This window comes from Pan troglodytes, chromosome 5, assembly GCF_028858775.2.
Source record: "Pan troglodytes isolate AG18354 chromosome 5, NHGRI_mPanTro3-v2.0_pri, whole genome shotgun sequence".
In the NCBI taxonomy this organism is placed as follows: Eukaryota; Metazoa; Chordata; class Mammalia; order Primates; family Hominidae; genus Pan; species Pan troglodytes.
This window is the reverse complement of record NC_072403.2, coordinates 63,925,718-63,949,767: the sequence shown is the minus strand read 5'-3', so window position 1 is coordinate 63,949,767 and position 24,050 is coordinate 63,925,718. Positions and strand designations below refer to the sequence as shown.

Below are 24,050 nucleotides of genomic sequence, written 5' to 3'. Positions count from 1 at the left end.
TTAATGGCTGAAAATGTATCAAATTTGTCAAAAGATATAAACCAGGTTTTTAAAGTTCAGCAAAGGTCAAGCAGGATAAACCCAAAGAAACCCAACCCATTTCAAGACATATCATAATCAAACTGCTGAAAACGACGAAAGTACAAAACAATCTTGAAAGCAGTCAAAGGAAAATGAAAAAGAAACTACCATATGAATGAGTGTAGATTTCTCATCAGGAACCATAGCGGCCAGAAAAAAATGTCATAATATTCAGTAAGTAACAAAAGAAAAAGACCTATCAACCCAGAATGCTATGTGGAGCAAAAGTATCTTTCAGACATAAAGGCAAATAAATGCATTCTCATTGGAAGGTAAGTCAATACATTCTCATTCTTAGCAAGAATGCTGGAAAAGAATTAGCAAAGATTTGAGATAAGAAAAGTGATACCAGAAGGAAACTTAGAACATCGTCAATGAAGGCACGAAAGCAGAAATAGAAAATGTCTGGGTAGACATAACAGACTGTTCTTCTTCTCTTGAGTTCCTTAAGGTATGTTTGATGATTGAAAGCCAAAATTGTAACTTTATCAGAAGCACTTGTCATTGTATCGAGATGTACTACATAGATAAGATAAAAGGGTAAGTGTAATGGGCCTAACTCTTGATGAAGTTTCTATATTCAACTTGAATGGTAAAATATTGATTCTAAGTATACTGTGAAAAGTTATATATGTATATGGTAATCCCTAGACCACTTACTAACCAGATTGAAATAAACCAAAACAAGATAGACAGAGGAACATAGAAGAATTAAAACAAAGGGAACAAAGGTTAATACATTATTAAATAGATCTATCTAAAAACTTATCTATATTAACATTACATGTAAATGATCTAAATCCTTAATTAAAAACTAGAGATCATCAGAATGTATTAAAAGTAAATATGCTGACTGTAAGAAAGCCACCTGCAATACACTTATATATCAGAATAAAAGTTATATAGCAGATTGAAGGAAAAGAGTGGGAAAGATACCTCATGCAAGCATTAATCAAAGACAGCTGTGCTGTATACATTAAAATCAGACAAAGTAGATTTGAAAGCAGAGAAACTTTTCAGGAATAATGAAGGCTGCTAAATAATTACGATTGTCCATTCTCCAGGGAATACTGTTCCAAATGTATATGAGGACACAGATTTTCAAAACTCATAAACAAAATTAGATAAGCCAGGTAAAAATAGAAATATCCAATTTTAGTTGAAGACACTAAAACTCCTCTCTCAGTCATTGGTAGACTTAGTAGACAACAAATCAGCCAACATATTGGAGAACTGAACCACACCATCCACCAATGGATCTGATCAACTTCATAACGCAAAATAAAAATTTAGCCAGAAAGCAAAGACAAAAATTAAAAGAAAAGTAAGATCATGTTATAACCAGGAAATTAAGAGTGGTCCATCATATAGAAGGGTGCTATTATTGAAAGAGTTTGAAATAGTGACTTAGTTATTTTGAAAGAGTTTTGAAGGCATTATTTAGCTGGAAATGACAGAAAGACTGAAAATGGTGAATCTGGAGGTGGATCTTCCCTCATCTATATTTATCTTGTCTTCTTTTGAGGTCTAGGGTGTCTATACTTCCTCTGAATTACCTGATCCTACTACAGTGTCTGGCACAGAGCATCTCCCCAGTGAATATGTACTAAATGAGTGGAAAGTAATTGATAGATTCAAAAGAGTTGTGCAAGAATAATGTTCATTATTTGGCAAATCATTGAATGTGGTGTTTGAAGGCTTACTTTTCAAGTAAGCCCAAGGCCAGACGTGGTGGCTCATTTCTGTAATCCCAGCACTTTGGGAGGCCGAGGTGGGCAGATCCCTTGACGCCAGGACTTTGAGACCAGCCTGGGCAACCCAGTGAAATCCTGTCTCTACAAAAAAAAACAAAAATTAGCCGGGCGTGGTGGTATGCATCTGTAGTTCCAGCTACTCAGGAGGCTGAGGTGGGAGCATCACTGGAACCCGGGAGGCGGAGGTTGCAGTGAACAGAGATCACACCAGTGCCCTGGCAGTAAAGTGACACCTTGTCTTAAAATGAAATGAAATGAAATGAAATAAAATAAAAGATGAAAGTTAAGCCCAGGCCGGGCACAGTGGCTCGCACCTGTAATCCCAGCACTTTGGGAGACCAAGGCAGGCGGATCACCTGAGGTCAGGAGTTTGAGACCAGCCTGGCCAATGTGGTGGAACCCCGTCTCTACTAAAAATTCAAAAATTAGCGGGGTACCTGTAGTCCTAGCTACTCGGGAGGCTGAGGCAGAAGAATCACTTGAACCCAGGAGGCAGAGGTTGCAGTGAGCCAAGATTGTGCCACTACACTGCAGCCTGGGCAACAGAGTGAGACTCCAACTCAAAAAAAGTTTTTAAAAAAAATTTTCAAAAAGTTAAGCCCAAAAGGTAAGTAAAGAGGAGGTCTGGAATTAGATATTTGGTGTATGAGTGAATGAGCTAAAGTGCAAAAGAATGGGCAGAATAACCGTGAGCTGGAGCAGAGGGAAAAAGATCACATGCAAAATCTAAAAATATCTGCTTCTCAATTCGGGCTTTCCCACTTAGCAGCTTTGGCACCTTAAAAAAAAAACAAAAAACAAAACAAAAAAAAACACTTGACCGGGCACGGTGGCTCACGCCTGTAATCCCAGCACTTTGGGAGGCCAAGGCGGGCGGATCAGGAGGTCAAGAGATAGAGACCATTCTGGCTAACACGGTGAAACCCCGTCTCTACTGAAAAAATACAAAAAAATTAGCCGGGCATGGTGGCGGGTGCCTGTAGTCCCAGCTACTCGGGAGGCTGAGGCAGGAGAATGGCCTGAACCTGGCAGACGGAGCTTGCAGTGAGCCCAGATCGGGCCACTGCACTCCAGACTGGGAGACAGAGCAAGACTCCGTCTCACAGAACAAACAAACAACAAACAACAGCAACAAAAACGCACTTAGCCTATCTGATTCTCTATTACTTCTAAAAAGTGCATACTAAGGCATAATTTTGTTGGCAAAAGTCAATCAGACTACATCAAGTAAACTCCCTAAGTCTCCTAGTATAATTCATGGCACAAAAATATGAGGAAAAACAGGGAGGATATGATTAAAAGTTTAGTTTGTATTTTTTGTTGAGTGAATGTCTCCAGTCATAGAGATGCAAGTGTAGATACACAGTAAGAGTAGTATGAATGGCAGACACCTTGGAAGGCTATTTCTTCCTTCCTTCATTCAGTTGGTCACTCAATGAACTATCATGAATTGAGCACTACCTCTGTTTCTTATCAACAAAGGAGACTACGGAAAGGAAGAGTGACTAAGATCTCTGAAGAAGGGAAAAGCTAGATGACTGGGCCACAAGAGGAAAAAAAGCAGCAAGACAGGTACAATTGTGTCTGGTCCCTCAAGCCAGAAGGTCCTATAATTATGTGAATACTGGAAACGGGTGGACTCCACCTGTCCTGAGTGGGGAATTCTTCCAGTGCAGCATTGACTGATAAGGAGTGATTTCCAAGTAGCATTGATTGTGTTTTTAAAAGCTAGGAATTGATAAAGCAGCAGTGCGTGGGCAATGAGATTTAATAATCTGGATGTCACCTCTTAGGAACAGTTGCTCTCTTAGAGCAGCAGGCCACCTGTCAATCTCATATTCTGAAGGTCCTGAGTTTGACCATGAGACAAGGCACAGCTTATGCCGCTATTTCCATTAAGAGAAATGAAATAGGTGTGATAAATAATGGAACACAAATGCTATGAGATAATGATTTCAAGACATACCAAATATTAGCTTAAATTTTAAAAGTGAGTTTTCTTTTCTTTTCTTTCTTTCTTTCTTTCTTTCTTTCTTTCTTTCTTTCTTTCTTTCTTTCTTCCTTCCTTCCTTCTTTCCTTTCTTCCTTTTTCCTTCTTTCCTTCCTTCTTTTCTTCCTTCCTTCCTTCCTTCTTTCCTTTCCTTTCTCTGTCTGTCTTTATTTATTTTTTCCTTCTTTTGGCTTCTCAGTCGCTTGAGTACAAGGCGTGGTGAAGGCACATAAATTACACCAGAAACTGCAAGCTATGTCATATGTCTACCTCTCTAGCTGACAGGGGAGGCAGGGGAAATTTCTCTTCCAATTGCCTGCTCTGAAGGTCATCCAAACATAATTATGGGGTGGGGTGGGTAAAGTCTTTTATTCTTTTAATCGTCCAACAGATAGTTCTCAACACATATCTTGTTAAGAGACTGTTTTGGGTATAGCAATTCGCAGTGAATAAAATACAGATATTCTCACCTTTGTGATACTACGTCAATGTTGGGGGAGTGGGGAGAAAGAGACAGAAGCAAAAAAGAAAAATAAACAAGAAGTCATGTGATGTTATCTACTGGGAGGGAGTCATTAGGCAGTAAAGGACTCGGCAGTGTGGAGGTGACACATTCACTTTTCAGGAGAAGAATCAGGGAAGTTGTCACCTTGAAGATATCATTTAGCTTCCCTTTCTTCCAATAGTCTTTCTTTACATGGGAAATGAGGACTCTAGGATTCTCTGGCTGGATCTCAGCACCTAGAGATGGATCTGGGCAATAGGAACTGCTCAGTAAGCATTACCTACTGCTTTGGTTGCCTTCTTCCTGGCCTCTTGGATTGAGCTTGCATCATACGTGTTCAGTAGGAACTTGCTTAGTGGATTTACAGGTTGAGGTTAGAACTCACCAGGATTCTCTTCCTGGAGAGAACAGGCTTCCCTCTAAGGTTTCATATAGACCCCGGGTGAGGAAAGACCCCTAAATGGCTTGAAAAATTGAATGCTCTTTGGGCAAAGCAAGAAGCGCCACTATGGAAGGGCATCATTTGGGCATATATCAGGGTCTCAGTACAAAGATGAGTGCTCACGTGGTCAAGACGGTTAAGCAGAGAATCTCACCAGAATGTTCACGGTGCAAAGAAATAATCTTGTTGGGAGAAGGATCACAACAATTGGGGAATTAGAATACAGGCTAAATGAGATTCAAAAATAATACAACAAGAATCAGGCACAAATCCTTTACTACTACATTCTTTTGTACAAATCCATTTTGCCTAGAAAATCCTACCTTACTATGCATCCCTATTGTGTTTCTCCACCATCTATTTTACTTTTTAAACTTTATTTCATTTTTATCATCACAGAAGCTCATTGCTACAAAACAAATGAGCAAATCAGCCAATGGCAACAAAACTGCACTGATCTCTCTCCTTAGACCTTCAGAACATTTTCCTTAAAGGTGAACAATACTCCACGTTCAAGAATTTTTCAGCTCTATGTGCTAGAAACTATACTGACTATTTATTAATTTTTATGTAAGTTGGTCGATATAGTTTTTCAGCTTCCCCCAGTATTATTACCCTAGTGTTACAGATGACACTGAAGCTCAGAGCAGTTAAACCATTTTCCTTAGATCACATAACTTTAAAGAGGGAAACCAGATATGAAAAGCAGACTTCTTTCTCAATGAAAAAATCACAAGCTCTTGCTTTAGTCTAGCACATAGTCTCATCATCTGTTTTCTTCACACCAGCTCACTCATGTAACATTCATTCATTTACCAAATACAGATAAATGAGTGGATTTATTCTTGCATCGATCAGATATGAATTCAAAATCTCTTCTGTGTCTGCCACACCGGGCTCAAGACTTGCCAGTGCCTTTGTCTCCTCTCCCTCAAATCTCTCCACCCAATGTCTTGACAAATACTGTAGATCCTTCCTGCATAAACTCTGCAGAATCTTTTTCTTCTGTTTCACTCACCTCCTTCTTTATCCATGCTATGATGTTCATGGAGGATGTTTTCTTCACCATGAAGTGTGAAGGGGATTGAAGCTGCAGAAAGACTCATGCTGTTCACCTCAGGAACTGACACAGTCAATGTGGATAAATCTCAATCCTTTAATATCTTTATGACTTCTTTCTCTTTCTCCCCAGATCCAGTTTTTCCATTTTCAAGTTCTTTGACATTTAAAACTAAAAACTTTTCCCTAAAATGCTGCTTTTCTACCTGGAATTTTTTCAGTGAGTCTTTAGCTTTTATAATATTCTCCCAACATATCTCCAAGCATCCAGGCTTTTCAATCACTACTTCCCTCCGTGTATATTTTACACACACACACACACACACACACACACACACACGCCACTTAAATTGAACAGGCATATTTCTTTACACAGGAATTCCTACAAACATTCCACCCTATACCTACCCTAGGTTTTCTCCACCCTGTGTCCACTCTTTCTCTGCATTGCTGAATGTGTTTTCTTTATTCTTTCACTCTGATATGATCTTTGTCTCTTATTCTTTATGCCTCTTATCTGCATTTTTTTGTTATTATTGTTCTGCCATGCAGTTGGATATGTAACTTTTACATGACACACCTTAGCAAGAAGACAACACATGTCTCAGATGTAAGTAAGAAAAACACTCTCCAGGGATTTCCTGGTGTAGTGCTCAGCACCCTGGCCTCATTCCTGAAAGTCCCTGGGTGTGGAAAAAGCAGGAGCTCTTTGCCTTCCAGAAATCTGCATCATCCCACAGCCTCAGCTACAAGAAACAAGTGACAATGCCATCTCTTTTCTTTTAAAAAAATCATTTAAGCATCCTGAGATATCTGTGACACATTAGCTGGGCAGGGTCCTTCTGTGGGACATGTCATTTTCCGTCTCGGAATATGTGAAACTTGACATTTTGGCAACACCAGAGTTTTCCCTTTGTGACTTTCTCCTTGTTCCCTTTTCTCCTCCCTCCTCACAGAGAATAAGTACCCACTGCACTCTTGCCCTGGGCCATCAATGAGAAGATCTGCTCTTAGTGGAGCCCTGCTTTCGCGGTGAAGGCCTTGAAGTCGCGTGTGTTCTAGACTGCCCACTAAGGATGAAAAAAGATGCTGTGAGATGAAGAAGTAGCTCAAGTGGTGGAGTGCTCGCTTAGCATGTGAGAGGTAGTGGGATTGATGCCCACATTCTCCAGGTTTCACTAGTCGGACCTCAGGTCTCCAGGTTAGAGTGGAAAAAAATATGTGTTAGACACTGATCTCAGAAAACAGTAGGTTAGACACTGATCTCAGTAGCAGCCTGGACACTTCTTTGGCTCATTATGTAAGGGCAGCACCAATACGGGCTTGACTAAGATTCTACTGGTATGTGGTATAGTATAGATCTATCGATGTGTAATTAGTTTTCTGTTTCTTTGAGGAGCTGTGATACAAAGGGACATATCCAGTTGCACTTATTCTCCCTGTTTCCTCCTGCAGCTTGGTCCTAAATGCAGCATAATTACGGAAAGCGCAGGGCAGAGCCACTCAGGTAAATACAGCCCCAGCTTTCTGATCGGGAGACCGAAACTAGGAGTTGCCAAGTAACCAGGAAAGACACTGTGGAGAGCAAACCTGTCAAGTTGTATGTGAACTCCTGGATGCGCCTGTGAGCTGTGAATAAGTGGCTCTGATCAAAGACAACTTATCTAAAAAGAGCCTGAGAATCGAACTAAGTGATAGCCTGCTTTCCAGTCCTCACTGGCCACTGGGTTGCACATACTCCAGAGTCTCTGAATAGCAGTGTTAAGGCTTTGAAAATAGAATCGACTTTGAAACTACAACACACAAGGCTGGCTGGTTATTGGAACTTGAACACAAGGCAATCACGTGCCTGCAAAAACAAAAATAGCAATATTATCATTAAGATTTCAACAAGACACAGTGTCTCATCACATAATGCAAAGTACAACCCCAAAATATTCAGCATATGAAGAACCAGGACAATCTTAATTCACTTGGCAAAGAGAATCCTCGAATACCAATACTGAGAAGACACAGATGTTACAATCATCTGACACATACTTTTAAACAGTTATTACAACAATGCTCCATGAATGAAAGGATAACACTCTTGAAGTGAATGGAAAATTGGGAAGTCTTAGCAAGTATCTGGAAGCTCTAAACACTGATTTTAAACTTAAAAATTAAAAAATGTATTCATCAAAACTATTAGGAGAAAAAAAGCTTCAATGGGTTATTTCAATAACAAAATTGAGACACTCAGAATAAAGTCAATGAACTTGAAAACACAACAAAAATACCAACCTAACCTGAACAATAGAGAAAAAGGAGTGCTTTTGCAAATGAACAGAGCCTCCGGGACAAACAGAAAAATAAGAAAAATCTAACACATCATTGTAATCCTGCAGGAAGAAGAGAAAGAGGTCCTCCAGAAAGAAAACTCCGAAGAATTAATGGCTGAAAACATATCAAATTTGTCAAAACACTTTAGAAGTTCAATAAATGTCAAGTAGGTTAAACCCAAAGAAATCCATACCCAGACACATCATAATCAAACTGCTGAAAACTAAGGAAAACCATAAAAATCTTGAAGGCAGCCAAATGAAAATAAAAGGGAAATTGCCACTTGAATGACTGTGGACTTCTCATCAGAAACCATAGGGGCCCAAGGAAACATTTACTAAATACCAAAAGAAAAGACCTGTCAACCCAGAATGCTATGTAGAGCAAAAATATCTTTCAGACTAAAAGTAAATAAATACATTCTCACAGGAAGGTAAACTGAGAGAATTCATTGCTGGTAGAACTGCTGGACAAGAATTAGCAAAGATTTAAGATGAGAAAAATGATACCAGAAGGAGACAGGACACCATCAGTGAAGGAACGAAAGCCGAAATAGAAAATGTCTGGGTAGACATTACAGACTATTATTCTTCTCTTGAGTTCCTTAAGGTATGTTTCATGATTGAAAGCAAAAATTGTAACTTTATCTGATGCAGTTGTCATTGTATCTAGATGTGCTACATACATAACATAAAAGGGTAAAGGTAAAGGGCCTAACTGCTGATGAAGTTTCTATATTCAACTTGAATGGTAAAATATTGATTCTACGTATACTGTGAAAGGTTATATATGTATATGGTGATCCCTAGACCACTTAGGAACCAGGTTTAAATAAACCAAAATAAACTAGGAAGAAGAACATAGAAGATTTAAGACAAGGGGAACAAATGATTAATAAATTATTAAAAAGTAGATCTATCGGCTGGGCACGGCGTCTCACGCCTGTAATCCCAGCACTTTGGGAGGCCGAGGTGGCTGGATCACCTGATGTCAGGAGTTTGAGACCAGCCTGGCCAGCATGGTGAAACCCTGTCTCTACTAAAAATACAAAAAATTAGCCAGGCATGAAGCCGGGTGCCTGTAATCCCAGCTACTTGGGGGGCTGAGACAGGAGAATCACTTGAACCTGGGAGGCAGAGGTTGTAGTGAGGGGAGATTCCACCATGGCACTCCAGCCTGGGTGACAAGAGCAAGACTCCATCTCAGAAAGAAAAACAATAGATCTACCTAAAAACTTATCTATAAAAACATTAAATGTAAATGATCTAAAACAATGAATTGAAAACCAGAAATTGTCAGAATGTATTATAAATGAATACGCTGACTACAGGAAAGTCACTAGTAATATACTTATATGTGAGATTAAAAGTTATATAGCATATTGAAAGTAAAGAATGGGAAAAGATATGTCATTTAGGCATTACTCAAAGAAAGCTGTGGTGGATATATTCAAATCAGACAAACCAGATTTTAAATTGTAGAAAACTTCCAGGGATAAAGGGGGCTGTTACATAATTAGAGGTGTCAACACACCAGAGAAATAATGTCCCAAATGCATATAAGGACACAGGGCTTCAAAACTCGTAAGCAAAATTGGATAATCCAGATAAAAATAGAAAAATCCAATTACATTTGCAGACGTTAACAGTCCCCTCTCAGTAACTGATAGATCCAGTAGACAATAAATCAGTAAACACATTTGAGACCTGGACAACATCCATACAGCAATGGATCTAATCAATCAACTTTCTACAGCAAAATCACAATTTGGGTAGAAAGAAGAGAAAAAAAATAAAAGAAAAACAAGATCATGCTATAACTAGGAAATCAGGAATGTTCAGAGTGCAAAAGAGTGATATATTGAAACTGACATTTTTGAAAGGGTTATTTAGCTGTAAATGACATGACACGGAGACTGAAATCATAAAACTGGACGTGGATCTTCCCTTCTCCATATTTGTCCTGCCTTCTCTTGAGGTCTGGGCTGCTTGAATCTTTAGAATCTCCTGAACTTACTACAGTGTCTGGCACAGAGCATCTTCCCTGTGAATGTGTACTGAATCATTGGAAAGGAATTGACAGGTTCAAAAATGTTGTGCAGGAATAATGTTTACTATTTGACAAATCACTGGATGTGGTGTTTGAAGGAGAAAAATGTGTCAAAAGTTGACTTGGAAACAAAGCCCAAAAGGTAAGTGAAGGGGATTTGGGGAATGAGATATTTGGTGTGTGAATGAATGGGGTGCTGTGGAGAGGAGTAGGGAGTAAGATTGTGAACTGGAGCAGAGAAAGAATCACGTTTTAAAATCTAAAACATCTCAGTTCAAGCTTTGACACTTAGCAGCTCTGGCACCTTGGAAACAAAACTTATCTGAGGTTCCATTACTTCTAGAAAGTCCAGATTAGGACACATAGTTTTGTTGGTGAAACTCTATTGGACTACATGAAGTAAATTCAATAAATCTCTTAGTATAATTAATGGCATACAAGATTTGCTTTACACTTTTTGTAGCAGGATTGTCTCCAGTCGTGTAGATGCAAGTGGAGATAGAGAGTAAGACACAGTAGTATGGACAGGGGACACCTTTAAAGACTATTTTTTCATTCCTTCATTCATTCAGTTGGTCAGGCAGTGAACTATTATGGACTGAACATGTCCTGTGTGTCTTTTCAAAAAAGGACACCATAGGAGGTGTAAGAGCGATTAAGATCTCTGAAGGAGGGAGAAGTCAGGTCACTGGGCCACAAGAGGGAAAAAGTCAGCAAAACAGGTACAATCGTTCTTGGCCTCTTGCCTCAAGATGGTCGTCTTGTTAGATGAATACTAGAAATGGGTAGATTCCACCTGTCCTGAGGATAAAATTCTTTGGGTGCAGGATTGGCTGATAAAGAGTGATTTCCAAGCACCATTGATTGTGTTCTTTGAAAGTTAGGAACTGATAAAGCAGCAGTGCTGGGGAAAATAGCACGTGGGATGTCAACTCTTGGGTGAGAACTGCCCTCTTTCTGCAGCAGGCCACACATCAATCTCATAATCTAAAGGTTTTGAGTTTGAACATCAGAGAGGATACAGTTTTTGCTGCTATTTCAGTTGAGGGAAACAAAATGGGTGCACTAAATAATGAAATGCAAATGCTATGAGATAACAATTTGAAGACTGACTCAACATTAGCTTAGAATGGAAAAGTGATTTAGGTTTTTTGGGTTTTTTGTTGTTGTTGTTTGTTTGTTTGTTTTTTGGCTTGTCAGTGGTTTGAGTAAAATGAGTGGTAAAGGGATATAGATTACAGAAGAAACTGCAAGCTATATCATATAATTGGTCTTTCTCACTAGCTGATGGAAGAAACGGGACATTTTTTGTCGAGCTTTCTGCTCTCAAGGTTACCCAATTGTAATTATGAGGTGAGTGGGTGAAGTCATTTATTCTTTTATCCTACATGTATTTCTCGAGCACGTATCTTGTTAAGAGACTGTTCGGGGTACAGCCATTCAACAGTGAAAAAACGCATATATTCTTCACCTTTGCGAAGCTACTTTCTAGTTGATAGGGGTGAGGAGAAACAGATCAGAAGCAAACAAGAAAAATACACAAGATGTTATGTGACAACGTCTACTGGGAAGGAATCCATAGGCAGTAAGGGACTTGGGAGTGTGGAGATGGCCCATTCAGAAGCTTTTAGGAGCGGAATCTGAGAAGTTGTCACCTTGAAGACATCCTTTACCCACCCTCCACCCCCTCCCCACTCCCCACTCCTGCTCCTTCCTTCAATCATCTTTCTTCACGTGGGAAATGAGGACTGTGGGATTCTCTGGCTGGATCCCAGCACCTAGAGAGGGATCTGATCAATAAGAACTGCTCAGTAAGCATTACCTATTGCTTTGGTTGCCTTCCCCTTACGGAGTGCTGGCCTCTTGGATTGAGCTTGCATCATAGGTGTTCAGTAGGAGCTTGCTTAGTGGATTTACAGGTAGAGGTTAGAACCCACCGGGATTCTCTTCCTGGAAAGAACAGGCTTCCCTCTAAGGTTTCACATAGACCCCGAGTGAGGAAAGAGCCCTAAATTGCTTGAAAAATTGATTGCTCTTTGGGCAAAACAAGAAACCCTCCTATGGAAGGGCATCATTTGGGCATATATCGGGGTCTCAGTACAAAGATGAGTGCTCAAGAGGTCAAGATGCTTAAGCAGAGAATCTGACCAGAATGTTCGTGGTACAGAGAAACAGTCTTGTTGGGAGAAGGATGACAATTGAGGCCTTGGAATATAAGCTAAATAAGCTTCAAAGGGAATACAAAAAAGAATCAGGCACAAATCCTTTACTACATTATTTTGTACAACTCAATTTTTGCCTAGAAAATCACACCTTACTTTGCATCCCTATGGTGTTCCTCCACCATCTATTTTATTTTTTTAAGCGTTATTTCATTTTTATGTTCACAGAAGCTTGTTGCTACAACTAAATGAGCAAAACAGCCAGTAGCAACAGAAATGCGTTACTATCTCTCCTCAGACCTTGAAAGCATTTTCCTTAAAGGTGAACAATATTCCACATACAAGGAGGTTTTCAGCACTATGTGCTAGAAATTATACTGAATGTTTCTTAATTTTTACGTAAGTCGGTCAATATAGTTTTTCAGCTTCCCCAAGTATTATTACCCCAGTGTTATAAATGACACTGAAGTAAAGGGCATATCACTCTCTTTACTCTGTGTAGGTGCGTCTGCTTACAGCTAAGGATTTCCTAAATTATAGTTTTGTAAACATTAGTTCTAAATCATTGTGATCACTTGAATTTTGAAAATGTCAAAACCAATCACATTAATGTAATAGAAAATAGAGGTTTGAGGTGCATTGGCTCACTGTTTTATGGACTATGGATCAGTGGAGTAGAAATTCCCATCGCGGAAGAGGGTTCATTCCTGTCTCTCAGCCTCAGCAAAGTTAAACATTTCAGACCTTGCCTGACTTTGGATCTATTGCGCATGCTCTGTCGTTTACCACTATCCAGTCCTGGGGGCATATAGAGCCACTCAGAGCCTTAGAGGTGCGTTCAGTGAAATGGAGCCAATCACCATATAGTGTAGCCTGTTGTTCGTCTGACCAAAATGCACTATGTTGCGATAGCATGGATTCTACAGACCCGTGAAGCCCATTTGGACCACAAGACACTCTTTCCATCATGCCTGCACACCTATCCTTCACTGTTCATTGGCTCATGCAGACTTTTGAAAGTATTTAGCAGTAAGCATCCTACCCCCAAGAAGCTTATGATCTCATGGAGAAGATGGCCAAGCAACAGACAATCCCAACATGGTGAATGCCGCTAAAACAAATGCGTACCTGGATCTCCGTGAGTGCTAGGAGGAAAGCAACCCAAACTCAGAAAAGTAGGAGAGGTGTCAGGGAAGACATTTTCCAGAAGATGGTTTCGTGTCTAACAAAGCCGTGAGACGAGCAAAGAGGAGGCGAAAGGCTCAGCGTTCTATGGGGACATTTCCTTAAGTCCAGTATCTCTAGAGTTGAGTGAGGGAAGCTAAAAGAGAGGAAATAGAAATGAAAAATGGGAGTTCTTGAGAGGCTTTACTTACCCTGCACAAGCCAAGGACAGGTCTGCGGGAAGTAAGCAGATGCACAGTTAGGAAAGCCCATATCAGGAGTTAGTCACGACAGAGAAAGATTTGTACACTTTGGAAATCGTAAAAGGATGAAAAGCCCAGGTCCTTATTTCCGTCTGTTTTTCACGTTCCTCCCGGATTTCAATTTCTTTCTGGAATCTTAGCTCTCTTCGTCATCTTGCTCTTGCAGGAACACTGAACTGCAAACGCAACCGTACGATTCAGCGAACTATGTCCCATCAAGATTACTGGGTACAAATACATTTACTTTCGTGTTCTCTTGTGACTGTCTGTATCACTGCACACAGTGGTTACTGTGAAACAAGCATTAAAAGTCTGTGTAGATTACTGAATACATATACATTTCTTTTCTTGTTCTCCCGTGACTTTTGATATCACTGCACACAACTGTTACTGTAAGATGAACATTGAAAGGTCACGCGTGGCCGGTACGGGGATCGAACCCGCGACCTTGGCGTTATTAGCACCACGCTCTAACCAACTGAGCTAACCGGCCCCACTTTTTAAGACTCACCCTAAATCTCTTGAGAAGTTTAAAGGCGAACGTTATTCCAATCACCAAAGAAACTTTTCTGAACTTCTCGGAACTGGAAAGAACCTGCGATCTTTGCTAACTTGTTTACGATCCTCGGCAAATTTCTCCGAACCCTGACATTTCAATTAAAATACAATTCTGAGGAAGGAAAGTTCAAATGTCACCTGCTTCAGTGTTTCATGACAAGGGGTTTCAGTGACCACCCTTTTAAACGCAACGCCATCACCTTCCGCCGGTACTTTGGCCTGCCCTTCTCACTCCTTTCTACTTTGCTTCCGTAGCTTCTGAGCAACCCGTGAAGAAATTGACGGAAAACGGAAGGAATTACCGCCAGTTTCTTTCCACGGGCCGTCAAGGCCAATATAAGTCCCCACCCATGCTCCCCTGCTCGTAACTTCCAGCACGATTCCCACTGTATTCGCCCATGTTTCCCAAAAGTGAGTATTTGATCCCTACCCCACCCCATTTTTAGAAAACTCAGGAAAACGCTCTCGTATTTCTATCTGAAAAGGACACTTTAGAGAAATACGTTCCATTACAGTCTTTGTGTTCGCATTGTATTCCTTCTCGATGAAACAGGTATAAGTCCATTGGTATTTTACGCACGACAAGACAACTTTGAAGCCCGACTCATGACCTTTAGATTAAGAAACACTCTCCGGGAGCTCTGCTGATCGCTGGGTCTTACGAGGTTGATGCCTTCTGTCCCAAAGAGAACTATTTCCCTGCGTGTTTCCGCCTGGCTGCCCACTTCTCCAGTAGAGAAACAGCTGTTCCTCGGGATTCATTTTTGGAAGTTCTTTGGGTCCTGGGTAATGGGGCCGCATCCTGCAGCGTCGACAAGGTGGTTGAATACGCAGGAACACCCACAGTACCCAGGGACTAATAAATAGCTCAATAGATACGTTTCGAATAATTAAATAAAAGAAGTCTCAACCAACCCCCTTGCCGTATTACAGGTGGTCCAGCTCTCTGCCTAGACTATTGTGCTAATGTCCTGTTCCTTCTCCCGGCTTTTGAACTAGATTCTCACCTCTCTCCAATCCATCTTTCGCAGGGCTGGCCTGTCTTTCCGCCTCAATTCTGAAATTCTATCCATTGCCGCCTCTGTGCAAACCGACTCTGGTTAATACTTCAGTCGGTATGGCTCCCCTCTTCCGCACTTTGCACTGCGAGAAATGCCCTTCCTTGAGGCAGCTGGAGGCCTTCTCCTCCTGAGAGCTTAATTTTGGACACAGCCTTGAGTAGAGGCGAAAAGGAAAGAAGGCTGGGAGAAAATCGGGGAAAAACACACACCTTTGGTCTGGTTTGAAAGCTGGCGCCCGAAAAGGAACAAGAAAAAAAAACACGCTTCGGAAGTGTCTGAGATTGCTGCGGCCATAAAGCAGAGCACTAACCGTGGTACTGATACGGGAGGGGAGCAAGACTCCACCCCCGGGCCTGTGCCCATGGACCTAGGTGAGGAGGAGCACTTCTTCCTCCGCGCCCAAATGTTGCGTTTCCCAAGACCACCCTGGCCCGCCACGCCCCCATCCTGTGCCTATAAAAACCCCCGAGACCCTAGCGGGCACAGACACAAGCGGTTGGACATGAAGAGGAACACACCGGCCGGAGAACACAGAACACCCACCCTCTCTTTTAGTCACCCTGGAGGCCTCCGAGAAGGCGGTTTCAGTGATCCGTGAAGAGACCCTGAGTCTTTTACATACCGGAGAATGACAAGAGAGTACCTGGGCGACGTAACTTTCTGGGTTTTCCGGAGATGCGGTTTTCTACACGCCAGGGGCCAAGCCTGAGAAATAGGTGGACGGCAAGGACAGGAGCTCTCTCCGCGCCACAAACGCCCCTGCTCATACCTGGGTTCCTTGATTTTCCTGCCTATATAACCGAGCCACCCGTGGCCGGGCTCCGAGCTCTCATTCTGCGGACTGGGACAAAGGGGTTAACTGTGATGCGCTTTGTATAATCCCAGGATTCTGCACTTGCCCAAGGGCGAGGTGCAAATCCAAAATCACGCACAACTGAACGCCGAGATCAGCTGAGTCCCGAGTGCCTCACGACACAAAATCCGTATGATTTTTAAAAGCGCTGTATTTGTGCTGACAATGCATGTCAGATCCCATCTGTCTTTAGCTCAATGTGTGACGTTAGACACGTCGTTTTGCTCCTCAACTTTCTTATTTGGAAAAAAAAAAAAACAAAAAAAAAAAACGAGTGTTCTATATTTGCAGAGGGCCTTTTCAGAGCTAAGTTCCAGTAGCTATACTGTAAGTTGAACTCGGGCAGTGCTGTTGGTGAGGAAAGAGGGCAAATTGAGAAATGAACAAACACAGAAGTTGCAAAAGCCCTGTGACTTACAGCACAGGACGAGTCTACAAACCCTGCCATGCCACACTAAGCTCAAATTGTTTTAACACCAGCTTACTCAGACCCGAAGATCCAAGGTAAGACCAAAGCCAAACGGATCCATGTTCCAGCAGCTAAGTTCCACTGAATAAACCTATGATTCGCCTAGTTTAGAAATTGTCTAGTCCCTCCTGAGAAGGACCTTACTAACTTTTCCCCTAAAAGTGTTCTATGAATAGCTCCAGTCCCCAGACCCTTTAAATTCTGGTCTCTGACTCACCTTTGTTTTAGGCAGTACTGGGACTTCACAGAGGTACGGCTCTTTGCTCAGCAAGTTTAATAAATCCAAGGTAGTAGAATCAATTTGTTTTCTTGGTCGTCTTGTTTTGAGGGAGTGGGTCTTCTAAATGTTGGTTCTGATCCCTGCCTATGGATATTTATGAATAAATAGATATTGGCACTCCATCATTATGTGGAGCTACAAGTGTTAAATTTAGCTATCTAATTACCTCTAAAATAACCACTCAATTCAACAATCTGAAACTTATCTAATTAGTTCCACATCCTGGAATGAAGGGATTTAATAGGTAATAACAGGTCTCAGTCTCTAATGGAGACATAATCACACAGACACCAGATGAAAGATGAGTAAAGTGGAAAGCAATAGGTAGAACAATAATTTGCTTTATGCTATGATTTTTGGAGTGAAGCAAGAAAATTAATCAAGGAAACAAAGAAGAAATCCAAGACGTAGTAGTGTTGGATTTCCATTTTTGTCATATGACACTACTTCTATTTTACAGGATTCACTTGGTCTCCATCTGACCTCCTCAGAGTAGACTGCTCTTTCCCAATCACTCCTGCAGTTACCCTAGGAGATGTGTGATCCTAAAGTAAGGGGGAGTTTTAAATTTACTTCTAAGTACACCTGCATGATGCCATTAGTCAGGGCAGGGTAGCTGAACAAACTCAGCTCTGAATCCTTTAAGCAGAGGTAATAATTACTGACACTATTTAATCGGATTCTGAACATGATGTGTCACTTTTCCTTTTGCGTCTGAAGTGACACCAGCCATTTTCACAGTTTCTTCCACCAGGAGGTCCTGGGAGAAAAGTGATAAAGGTAGATTCAAGAATGGTTAGTTTGATAAGAGAAATATAAAGGCAAATATCTTTTTCACTCAGTTCACCTTGGTTCTAAGAGTGGGTTTATATAAAGAAATGGAACATGCTTCTGCTAATTAATATTCAGGCAGAAAAAGTCATGAATTCCACTACAAACCCATGTCCCTTCTTCCGAAGACATGAGAAATTGATGAGGGTATTCTTTCTTCTGTCGGTAAAACAAAGTCTGGATATAGATTGCAATATTAGCAGTGCCATAGTGCAGAATTTCTCATAATTAACACTTTTCACTTGAATACATAAGAAAATAGAATTGGAATGTAAAGTTAATAAATTAATCATGTTATAAACAATATGAACATAGAAGCAAAAATTGCATGGTCTTTGGCATGCAGTCTTTGATTTGGGGAATGCATTCTTTTCTATTGCTATCAGGAAGGAGGAACAGAAATAGTTCATATTCACATGGAATAGACAAAAGTATGCATTTATGTTCCTACTCCAGAGGTATATCAAGTCCCCCAATTTTTCCTAATCTAGTCCAAAGAGAATTGAACTGTCTGGACCAACAGCAAAACATTTGTACACTGTATTGATAGTATCATTTAAATCTTCAATGAGCAAGAAATGTCAAGTAAGTTATAGATTTTGTTAAGCCCTGCCTGCTCCAGAGGGTGGGAGAGAAACACAGAAACCATTCATCGACCTGGTTCGTGAATGAAATTTTTTAGGATCTGTGAAATTCTGAGATATTTCCTCCAAAAGACTCACTGTTGCACCTCAAAGCTCCCATCACTTAGAAGGGAGCACTATGCTCACCATGTTTCTTTGGGCTGTGAAAGCAGCGCGTTCCACACTTGGAGACCCTTCTCTGACACATTTACCAACAGATATTGAATTAAAATATTAACAAATTGAATCCAGCATTATCTATAAAGCATAATGCACCAAGAGTTAGGGGAGATTGCCTTGGGAATAAAAAACTAGTTAAGCATTGAAAAGTCAATTAAATGTAATATACCACATTAACAAAACAAAAAATACATGTAATCATCTCACTAGATGCAGAAGAAATATTGGACCAAATTTGCCATTCATTCGTGGTGTTTAAAAATATCTCAGTAAACTAAGAATAGAAGAAAAATTCCTTAGATGAATAATGGACATTTAAGAAACTCCTACAACTAGCAACATAGTTAATAGTGGAAGAATAAATATGTACCCTTTAATATTGGAGAAAAGTGCAAAATATCTGTTCTTACTACTTCTACATTTTACTGAAAGTCCTAGCTAGTGTCAGAAAGTAAGGAACGCATGAATGAAGAATAAATGGCATACTCACTTTAGAAAAGAAAAATATATTCATTTGCAAACAACATGATCAGATACACAAAAAATCCTAATGCATCTACAAAAATAAGCATTATAAGTAAATGTAGCTATGTCACAGATTACAATATAAAAAAATTAACTGTATTTCTATGTACTAGCATCAACAAAAATGGAAAATTAAATTACCATTTTCAATAGGTTTAAAAGAAATGAAATATTTAGAGATAAACTTGTCAATGTGCACAAGACTTGTACCTAGAAATCTACAAAAGATTGCTGAGAAAAACTCAGGAAAACATGAATAATTGGTGTTGTTTGCCATATTTACAGATTGAAAAAATTAATATTATTTAGATAACTTTTTTTTTTCTCTGAGTTGATCTATAGATTTACTACAATTCCAACAAATATCCCAGCAGGAGTTTTTGTTTTGTTTTGTTTTTTTGTTTTTACAGAAATTGACAAGCTTCTTCTGAAGGACCTAAAGTAGCCTAAATAATTAGGAAAAGAAAAACAAAGTTGGAGGACTTACACCAAGTAATTTCAAGACTTATTATAAAGCTAAGGTAATCAAAATAATGTGGTATTTTCTCAAGGATACTTACCCAGATTGATGGAATAGAATAGATAGTCCAGAAATAGATCAATGTATGTGGTCAACTGATTTATGACAGAGGTAAAATGTTTTTTTAAACAAATGGTCCCAGGCAACTGAGTATGGAAAAAATGATTCCCTACCCTTACCTCACATCCTGTACAACAATTAAATCAAAATAGTTTATATACAAAAAGCTTAACGTTAAAGATATCGAGCTTGTAGAAGAAAAGAAGAAAAGAAGTCTACACATATTTGATGTAGGCAAAGCTTTTTCAGAAGGGACCAGAAAAGCATGAGCCCTTACAAAAAAAGATACACTGGATTTTATAAAATATCAAAATGTTTTTCTATGAAAGACAATATTAAGAAAATAAAAAGGCAAGACATAGACTTGAAAAGAAATGTAATATATGTTATATGCACACATAGTTTTTATACAACATATGTGTTACGGATACACATATAACAAAGGACTTTTATGGAGAATATAAAACACATTTTAGAACTCAGTGATACAAACACTCAGTAAGGATAAGGGCAAAAAACTTGAGCAGGCATTTCACAAAATAAGATGCTTATATGGCCAATAGGCACACTAAAAGATGTTCAACAACATTAATCAGTACAAAAATGCAAATTAAATATATCAAGGGTTAATAGGTAACAACAGATCTCAACTCCCCTGAATGGAGAAACAATTAGTAACACTGATATTAGATAAAGATAAGTTACTTGAAGGATCAATCGGTGAAAAGATACTTGGGTTTATTTCCAGGTTTGTGTTCTTAAAAAGTGATGCATTCAACAGAGCATTTGAGGTAACTGCTAATTAGGGACGGTACTTCCTTCTCTTTCATCTAATGGGAGAGTGAAATCAGATTAGAACTAGAGCTTTCCTAATGAGATCTTTTCTCTCTTTCTCAGGATCCCGACTCAGATTGAAAAAGCAGAGGATGGTCACTGCCTTCCAGGTCTGAGGCTGTCTCCCAGAAGCTTCACTCCTGGCTTCGCCTTGGTAGGGAAGTTTCCGGAGGTGTTCGAAAACCTGGAAACTTAAGTGGGACATAGGACGATATTTGTGTCCCGGTTATAAAAATTGGCAGAAAAGACAAGTGTAGTGTGGGGGATTAGCTCAAGCGGTAGAGCGCCTGCTTAGCATGCAAGAGGTGGCAGGATCGACGCCTGCATTCTCCAGCTTCTTTTAATCCCTAGGCTACCAATGGTATCTGGCCTAGATGACAGTTGCACAGTACTCGTTATTGTTGTGGCAGTATCTGTGTGGATTATTGGCCTCATCCACTGTGCCTGGTGCTGAAGAAGTGCTTCAGGAATGTATCCACAGATTGAGATGAAAATTCTCAAGCTTTCTCTTTCTCAACTCCTCCAAGGTTCTCCATCACTTTCTGAGTCCTACAGGAGGAAAGTGCTATTGAAGATGCGGCTATGCCGTGAAGCTCTGGGGCTGGGAGAAGCTGCCCCACCACTTCCGGGCGGCGGTGGCGGCAAGGAGCAGGTGACGATCACAACTCTAGAGCGTGCTGGAATAGCTGTGTCCCCAAGCCAGGCAGTTCCGGGTGGTGCTTCTCCTTCCAGAATGTGCTCTCTAATTCCGAGAGATGAAGAAGGCGAAATTGGGAAGTGAGGAGAGAGGTCTCCCTCACGACCTTCTTTGGAAATCCCTATTCTTCGCACTGTCAGGCTCATAGAACTTTGCTGAAGGCAGTATCTGAGAAGCTCGGCCCTCAATCTTGTCCTGCCAGGGGTTTGGCGACACAAAGCACCGGCATGCTCCTAACAACCAGGAAAATGGGTGGGGTGAAATGTCTCTCCTTTGGGGAATTAGCTCAGGCGGTAGAGCGCTCGCTCAGCATGCGAGAGGTAGCGGGATCGACGCCCGCATTCTCCGATTTCTTGTCTGGTTTATGTTTCTTACTTTGTATTCCCCGTTCTTTCTCCTGTTGACAACATCGGTGCCTCTTACCTGGGAGAAGATCAGAGGAAACTGCCGCCTCCCTAGAGCCCGTGTTTTATTGATCCCCGTGTAAGAGTCTTGTTGCCCCTGCTTCCATCCTTCCTTCTTTTTCACTCCTGCCACAGGTTTGGCACTTCTAGGTACTCAGGTGTCAGTGCAAATTTCCCGTCTTTAGACAAGTACAGCTAAAAGTGATGCCCACACGATCTCTCAGTTCCTATTACATCTTCACAAATATCGTCTCCTCCGGAAAGCATATCTTTGAATTATTGGTTTGTTTTTCTCTCCCCTAGAATGGGAGCTTCCTGAGTACCGAAACACTGTCTATGTAGACTGTGTTTAACTCACTTCATCACCATGTGTAGAGTTAAGGTCCTATAAAATACGGTTACTGCCTTGAACAGATGAGGTGAGTAGTATAAGGAAACGGAGATCAAACACAAAGCAATACTTAAAAAAATTATCCTGCCACATTTCTAAAATCTTAATAATAGCATTCACTAATGTTTTTTGGTTTTCCTTTGTGCTTTCTCCATAGCCCCTTATTATTATTATTATTGACATTTGACTGACAATTTTCCATTTATTTTCAAATGACCAAGCAGATTTTCCAATTTTCTAGTTAATTCCTGTGTTTCCTTCACCATTCTATTTTCTGGTTTTCTTTTGGGCTACCGTCTTCTTCTTCTTCTCCTTCTTCTTCTTCTCTTCTTCTTCTTCTTCTTCTTCTTCTTCTTCTTCTTCTTCTTCTTCTTCTTCTTCTTCTTCTTCTCCTCCTCCTACTCCTGCTTCTGCTTCTTCTTGTTCTTCTTTTTCTTACTTCTTATATTTGATGCACTGATTTCTTCTAATGTTTTGTAACTTGGGTATTTAAAGGTATAATTTAAAATGAGAAAGCAGTTTCTACAGAATCCTTAGAAATATGTCGTTATAAGCCCCCATTTTCATTATATTCTAAGGAGCTTGAAGATATACTTTTGATTCTTTTCTAAACTGTGCATTCAAGAGTTAATCTCTTCTTGTTTACTTTTATGTTCAGTCTTTCAATGTTATTTTCTAATTTTTGTGTATCATTTTATTTATCAACACATAAATATATATATTCACATAAATATATGAGTTATATATACATGTATTTATGAATGGCAGCTGAAACACACATTAGTGCTAATATTGGTGACTAAAGTTGGAGAACCAGACATTATGTACCTCATAAAGCGAAGCAATGGAAAGTGCACAAGCCCACCTATCAAATTGTCTTGTTAAAAGATTTGAAGCTGAATCTAAGTGAGCCTCTACTTGTAACTACCAGTTTACAAGAAATAGAGTAGATGAAGAAACATGTCAAGGGGCAGGAAATAGATACAATGAAATAAATACAACATAGAGGTGTTTCTAAGGATAAAAGGCCCAGTTCCTTCAACAATTAACTGGCATTAACTCTTTATGATACTATAAGGGTAAATATATGTCATTATACATTTGTTTAAAAAAAAACCCAGGATGTATAACACAAAGAGCAAACTGTAATGTAAACTGTGGACTTCAGTTAACAATAATGTATTGATAATTACTGGTTTACCAATTGTAACAAATGCACCACACTGATGCAAGATGTTAATAATAGGGAAAATTGTAAGAGAGGGAGAGTGATGGAGTTTATGGCAATTCTATCTATTCTGATCAATTTTTCTTTAAACCCAGAACTTCTCTAAAAAATAATGTCTATCAATTTAAAAAAATAATATCCATAAAAGAAAGACCAGGGACCTTTTATGGATGAAAAGAGTCTTAAAAAACATAAAAATCTTTAGATTTTACCTTATTATTTATAATCAGACATTAGGAGAAATTTTTTGTATGGCTGACAATCAGAAAAAAGTTAATATTAGATCATATTTATGATCTATTACCAATTTGTTAACAATAGGTACATACACACATGCAAACACGGCCCTAAAATTTCCTAGTTCTCTCAAGCTATTGATTTCATCCTTATCTCTGCTGCTGAGTTCAAGAAAGTGAAATGTGTAATGGGTATCTCTCCTTTCCAACCTTCCTTCCAGTTCACAACCTAGTGCTGTCCACTTGCATGGGATGTTTCTTTTCCATCACAATGCTCTGAGATAACTAAGTCAAGGGAAGTTTGTGCAGCCCTCCAGACCCTCCAGATTTCAAAGGAAAGCCCACCGCTGCTGGTCTGGGGGAGCTGATGGCCTATTCATGGATGAGATGGACTAAGGACAGTGGGAAGCACAATGGACCAACAGCATTGTTGGAGGGGACTGCGTGAGGAAGCAGGAGCCTAAACAACACTCTCCAGATACTGCGTGAACACTGTCTCCAGAGGGGTC

General features: G+C 40.0%; 1 non-coding gene and 1 pseudogene across 1 annotated transcript; one reads left to right on the top strand and one right to left on the bottom strand.

Annotated features, from left to right (window-relative positions):
* The window catches only part of LOC735678 (beta-glucuronidase-like), a 469,528-nt pseudogene that overhangs the window by 122,786 nt on the left and 322,692 nt on the right, over positions 1-24,050 (top strand).
* Positions 14,211-14,284, bottom strand: TRNAI-AAU (transfer RNA isoleucine (anticodon AAU)). The gene has a single exon. It is a non-coding gene; the product is annotated as a tRNA-Ile (tRNA).